This window comes from Dasypus novemcinctus, chromosome 30, assembly GCF_030445035.2.
Source record: "Dasypus novemcinctus isolate mDasNov1 chromosome 30, mDasNov1.1.hap2, whole genome shotgun sequence".
In the NCBI taxonomy this organism is placed as follows: domain Eukaryota; kingdom Metazoa; phylum Chordata; class Mammalia; order Cingulata; family Dasypodidae; genus Dasypus; species Dasypus novemcinctus.
In genome coordinates this window covers 40,982,457-40,989,553 of record NC_080702.1, presented here as the reverse complement: position 1 = coordinate 40,989,553, position 7,097 = coordinate 40,982,457, and the positions used below count along the sequence as shown (strand labels likewise).

Here is a 7,097-nt window from a genome sequence, read left to right as displayed (position 1 = left end):
ACCACACTTAGGATGATGTATTTCAGAGCTATTAATATGTGGGTGCTTCTAATTCTTCTGAGAAGGTTGACCTGGAAGTGATGAGAAATCAGAAGAGTGACATTTGGGAAAGAAACTAGGCGGTGAAGCCCAAGACCTCCTTATTCAATACCTTCACTCTAGAATGTGCTTCTATTGGAAACTCAGCTCTTTGCAGTGGAGGAAGGAATCACTGCTCCTATGTTTGAAATGTACTCACTTACACACTGGCTACATTATTTTGGTGGATTATAAGAGGCAAATTTTCTGTTTCTGGTTGTACTGTGTCTTAGCTTAGTTTAAATGATGTTCCTTGGAACTAAGGGTGTTTATTCTCCCTTCCCCCATTCTGGACTGTTAATCTTTAATTAACAGTGTTCATCTTCTCTAAATTTCTCATGGTACAATCCTAGTAAATAATTATTCTACTGACACAACATAATACAACTGAACAGAACAGAACTCGCTCACAATGAGTCTTCTCCTCCATCTATATCACATACAATTAATGCTGTACTGGCAGCAATCAAGCCTCCCACTTCTCCAGGAAATATACTAGTGTTTAGCTTTGTAATCTGGCATTTATCTCTCACTCAATTTATGGAAGTTTCTTTAGTTGAATGCCTCATTTTAAGGCATCACTGCAAGGTTTCCAATAAAAAAAAAAAACACATCTAAAATGAACTTTAATTTCATCAATAACACACAATTGATTCTTAAGGAATATGTTTAGTTTTTCATGAGAGCAATTTATATGCTAATTTAGAGTGAATCATTATTGTTTCCACACATATTCAGGTCCTGGAGAAGACTGAAAATTTACTGACAAAACAAGGAACACATTTTTTTTTTTGAGAGAAAAATAATAGATGCAGGAATGGGAAAGTAAGAAAAGATCTAGGTATTATATCAATTCAAGAAAGATATAAGAGATCTGAAACACTCTCTAATACTTGCTAATGAAACGTGCTTAAAAACTTTTCCTCTTTAAAACATTTTTTGTGTAAACACATATTTGTAGGTCTACATAAAAACCTGAAGTTATCTCCTAATATTTCAGTTTAATAGTTGAAAAAGTTATTGTAGGAATTGGGGCAAACATGCACCTTGCTTTTATGATCTGTAAATATGAACTGCTATTATAGGACATGCTTAGAGAAATTTCCAGAAAATATTCTTTAATAGGAAAATAAGTTTTAAGGGGTAACCATAGATCACTGGGAGAATAACAGTAATAATTGAGATATTCACTGTTTGAAAGATCAAAGATAGTGTTTTGATTACAGTCTCCCTTAACTTATGATTTGGAATGTGCAGGACAAAGGGGCATATCAGAAATGTATTGTGGATTATTGTAAACCAATTAGATGATTTCTCCAATTCAGGATACGACCTTTTCTTGGAGCCAATGAATAAAAACCCTATTAGGTGATACACAGCATTTTATAAGAGAGTTTATTTTTCACCAAAACCGTAAAACACCCGGAGTTTCTTTCATCTGGCACTGACTGCAGTACACCTTCATCCCTCCAAATCCTGCTATAATTATATATATGGAGAGAGATTTACATGTATGGAACCTTTCATTATTGAAAATCCAGGCAGTTGTTTCTGCCTTCAATACTGATTCCAGGAAATAAAATAAGAAAGATCACATGATGTAAAATAATAAAAAAAAAAAAAGAAACAGGTGTTCTTTATAGAAAAAAAAATTACAGAAATAGAGTTCTGATATGAGTCAAATAACAGATTATATCTCTATTCACTTACAAAGATTTTATATTTGTATCTCCCAATTTTTGGCCTCTATTAATCATGAGCAATTTTCTAAACTTGGGAAAAGAATCCTTTTATAGAGAGAATGTGTCTCAGCTTTTTAAAGGCCTGCTTTATGTCCTTATTTCTAAGACTGTAGATAAAGGGGTTCAGCATAGGAATGACCATCGTGTACATCACTGAAGCTATTGCATTTGTCCTTGAGTTTTGGGAAGCAGTAGAGCTAAGATGCACTCCAAGACCTGTACCATAAAACAAGGTCACCACTGAGAGGTGAGACCCACAGGTAGAAAATGCTTTATGCTTGCCCTCAGTTGTTGAAATTCTCAAAATGGAGGATATAATTTTAGAGTAAGAGAAAAGGATCCCAGTGAGTGGAATAAAACCCAGAAGTCCAGATGCAAAATACATCACTAGGTCATTTAGGAAGGTGTCAGAACAAGCAAGTCGGATTACCTGATTAAGTTCACAGAAAAAGTGGGGGATTTCCAACTTTGTACAAAAAGACAATCGCAAAACCATTAGGCATTGTAAAAGGGAATGCAAAACACTGAATAACCAGGATGCCAGTAGCAGGAGGCCACAGAGCCGGGGGTTCATGATGACCATATAGTGCAGTGGTTGACAGATGGCCACGAAGATGACAGAAGGCCATCACAGTCAAGAGGGCGGTATCTATTTGTCCAAAAAGTATGTACAAAAATATCTGGCTGATGCAGTTTTCAAAAGTTATGATTTTTCTTTCTGTCTGGATGTTCAACAGCATCTTTGGGACAGTGGTGGAGGTGAAACAGATATCTGTAAAAGACAGGTTAGAGAGGAAGATGTACATGGGTGTGTGGAGGTGGGAGTCTGAGATGATGGCCAGGATGATGAGCAGGTTCCCTGTGAGGGTAACCAGGTACATCAACAGGAACAGTCCAAAGAGGAGGGGCTGCACTCCTGTATCTTCTGACAGCCCCAGAAGTACAAATTCTAAGACAAATGTTTGGTTTTCTGTTTCCATGTAGATGATGGAATTCCTGGAAGAGATATCAGAATAATGCAAATTTAGCCACGAACAGAAATCATAAAAATATAATAAATGTAATGATTTGTTTTGTAAGCAAATTAAGATTATATTTTTATACATAACAAGAGGCAAATCACTTAAGCAGAGGATTTCAATAGTTTATGTAGATATTGCTCTCTCAAGAACATGGAGAATAAATCCCCAATCTGAAGTGTGGGCTTCAACTAGTGGCTTCATTGCAAAGGTGATATATGGAAAGGCTTATAAATAAGGAAGTTTATACTGAAGGGACTTCAAAACACTGTTGATCAACCTAAACATCAAGAATGATAAGTCGTACTGGTAAGCCGCACCCTGGATACAATGTGATAAAATGGAATTTTATCTCTGGTGTCTTCCTCAAAAAACATCAGATCATCAGAAAACTGTAATTGAGGGATACTTTACAATACCCCTGACCTCCACTCCTCAAAAGTATCCAGGTCATCAAAAATGAGGAGCACCTGAGAAGCTATCTCAGTCACAAAGAGATTAAGAATTTATGACAAGTAACTACAAGGAATTATTTTGGATGGGTGATGTGAAGAACAGAGAAAGATGGTGAGAAGTTCTCAGAAGCTATCTCTAAAATCCTTGCAATTTTTCTGTAAATCTAACACTGTTCTAATAGAGTAAATTTATTACTCTACTACTCCTGAAACATTGAATTTCAAGATTCAATCCAGATACAATGAAATGACATGTACAAGAATAGCACATTGTTCTAATTCTCACATTCTTCATCAATTGAATCACAACAGTGACACTGATTTCATAAAGTAACTGAAAATAATTAAATAAAATAATGAATATATAATGACAAGCATTGTGCCTAGATTTAAAAGCCACTATTTTAAACATTATGATTCAATCACACACAGATTCACTCCCCACACCTTTCCCAAATCAACTGTGCAATTTTTCATCCCTCATCATCAATGTGGGGTATTAACAACAGTGATAGTCACATTGGCCCAGAGGGAACTTAACTTAGGGCAATTTTCATGATCATTACACATCTCTAAGCCAGCACTGACTTTCCAATTAATCCAAACATAAATATCTATCTTGTGGACAAAACTCAAGGATCTCTATTATCTGGCTGTTGCCAACCTGGCCAGGCTCATTTTCCCCTTTTTACATCCCTGCCCTCATTTTTCATCCAAACTCAAGAACTATTTTAAAACCTCACCAAATCTTGCACATATCCTATTGTTATATTGATTGCACATTTGTGTCCCTATTGCCTTGGTTTACTTCTACCACTTTCTCCTCCTGGAATTACTCCAAATCCTCCCTCAAAGCACAGTACAATCATTAGCTCCCTTGTTAAGCCTTCCCTAGTCTCCACGGGATGAGACCATACTTTTCAACCCAGTAAACCAGAATTTCAGAGCCATGTCTAAATATTGGATATACTCATTTCTATGTCAATTACCCCATTTGGATACAATTTCTTTAATATGAAGAACAAAATATTATCCATTTCTTTATTCCAAAAAAAATATTTAGACCTTTTTATGAAGTAACTGACTACTAAACATTTGTTGAATGACCAAAGGAAAAAAAAATGAATGAAGGGGAAGCAACTGTGGCTTAATCAGCTGGGCTCCCATCTCCAATATGCGAGGCCCTGGTTTTGCATCCCAGGGCCTCTTTGTGAAGGCAGGTTTACCTACACATGGCAGAGAGCCACCTGGCCAGCAGAGCACTTGCTCAGCAAGGTGATACAATAACACGTAAAAGGGAGACAAGCAAAAACACAGAAGATTGTGCAGCAAATGGAGAGAGAGATCAGAGCAAGTGAGCTGAATGGGTTGAGGGGAAATAAATTAAATAAATATTGACACAGAAGAATGCATAGCAAATGGACACAGAGAGCAGATAGCATGCAAAAAACACAGGGGGGAGGGTATTAAAAAAAAGAAAGAATGCAATGAAAAATACTTTCAACAATTGTAGAGAAGGAAGAATGAGTGAATCAAGGAAAAATGCTGCTGAGAGAGAGACAACCCAAGTGTGAGAGCTAAGGCTAAGGGAGGCAACTTGGTAAAAAGAGATATCTAGTGTATCCACTATTTCCACTATGACATTTTAATTGGGATGGTGTATGTTAAGTTTTCCTTACAGGCATTATCTGTTGATTCACTAAAAGTTACTAGAAAAAAATGGGATCATGGGCCCAAAATACATTCCCCAGCACCTGTGAAATTCTGTAACTCACTTTGAAATTATCGAGGCAGGGTCTGAGTTCACAAATGTAGATTCTTGTGTGAATTATGGATGAAGTTGGAAGTTCTGCTCTCAGGAAGAAAAGAGAGATGGAATCACTCATGAGGTTTCTAGAAGACAAATTGTGTTTTTGCTTCATCAGAGATTAGAAAAATATATTTGATATAAGGAAGGGGAATCTTTTAGAGTTTACAAGCAATTAGGGATTCCATTCCCAAGAGCCACATTAGTGAAATATTCTTTTGTCTCAATATTCCCTGTGATATTTAGTCATCTGGAGGGAAGAAAGAAAATTGTAAGGAAAACTTTTGAAATTTTGACCTATTTGACAGCTTTGGAACTCCATTTCCTCTCTTATCCCAGTGGACACCTACTTCCCAGGAGGTCATATCTCTTTAGGTCAGTCTCTAGTTTTGCCAGGTTTCTGAAAATGATTTCCCTATTTCTATTTCTGGAGAAAGATTCTGGATAGACTAAAATTTCTTGGGTTTCCAAACCGTCTCCTCTGAAGTTTCTGCTTATAAACGGAACCACCATTTCTCAAGAGGATTTCCTCTTGACCAATTGCTTCTTCTCTCCCATAATTACCAATATCTGTTCAACTCATACAATATATTGTTTTCTCAGAATGAATATTCATTCAGCAATATGATATGGTAAAGCTTCAACTACTATCTGGCAGTGAAGTGAAGAATAAGGTACTGTGTTTCCCTGCCAAACAGTTCAGAGTCTAAACAAGCCAAGAGAGAAGTGTGCAAATATAACACCCTAAGGGGTTTCAGTTGTCCTGGTGAATTCTACTTCTTTATGAATGAAGGTTGGATTTTCTAATTCTTCCTTTATGCTCCTGGGATTTTGATAGGGATTACATTAAATTTACAGACCACTATAAGTAGTATTGGCATTTTTTTAAAAAGTTTTATTCATACACCATAGAATCTTTCCATAGTGTACAATCTGTGACTGTTTAATCATATAATTTTGCATTCATCACCACAATAACTTTTAGAATATTTGCAGTAATACAAAAGAAAAATACCCTACCCTTTCTAACTCCATTTTAATGATTCTTAGTATTGTTATGGTACATTTGTTACAACTAATGAAAATATTAAAATACTACTATTACCTATTGTTGGATTTTTTTTTGTATTTGTCTTTTTAAAGAAGCTTTACGTTTCAAAAAAGTTACAATAAAAAAACAACAACCAGGAGATTCTCATCTGTCCACCACCTCCCCCTCCCACACTTCTCCATATTAACATCATCTTTCATTAATGTGGTACATTTGTTACAATTGATGAACACATATAGCAGCATTGTTACTAAATATGAACTATAGTTTATATTATAGTTTTTACTCTGCTCCACACAATTTTGAAGATTATGACAAAATATATAATGGCCTGTATCTATCACTGAAATGTCATACAGTACAATCCAGTGTCCCAAAATGCCTCAAAGCTACGCCTTTTATTCCGTCCCATTCCCATCAGAATCTCTGGTGGCCACAGCCATTACATCAATGATAAAGGTTCATCCTTTGCTAGAATAGTAGTAAGTCTATAATAGAATAATACCAAGTCTATTTTAGACCATTGTCCATTCCCCAAACTTGAGGATATTGTGATAGTGATACTGACTCTTTCTAACTGAGCAGGTGCTTAGGTCCCATGGGACAGAAGGATGGAACTATCTTGCTTGCAGTTGTTGACAATCTGTGATTCTTTAAATGGACATTTTCCCTCTTTAGTTTTCCTGGATGAATTCTGTGAACTGGAGAGTAGTAATGTAACTCTGCTGAGATTCAGGGCTCACCTGGCACATGAAAAGACCAAAGATTTGTCTTTGGGACCTATATTTTAAAAGTATAATGCTTATTATAGGATCAAATAATAGGGGTAGGAAAGCCATGTGTATGGAAACTAGAAATGTGTCAAAGCCTGTTACACTGGGGAGCATAATCCAGAGTAAGGCCGACTGAGATGGTGCTGAATTCTTGTGTTTGCCTGTATTGTTT

The 7,097-nt window shown here is 36.1% G+C and overlaps 1 pseudogene; it reads right to left on the bottom strand.

Annotated features, from left to right (window-relative positions):
* Positions 1-1,845: 1,845 nt before the first annotated feature.
* Positions 1,846-2,800, bottom strand: LOC131276837 (olfactory receptor 7A17-like; annotated as a pseudogene).
* Between the last annotated feature and the right edge of the window lie 4,297 nt (positions 2,801-7,097).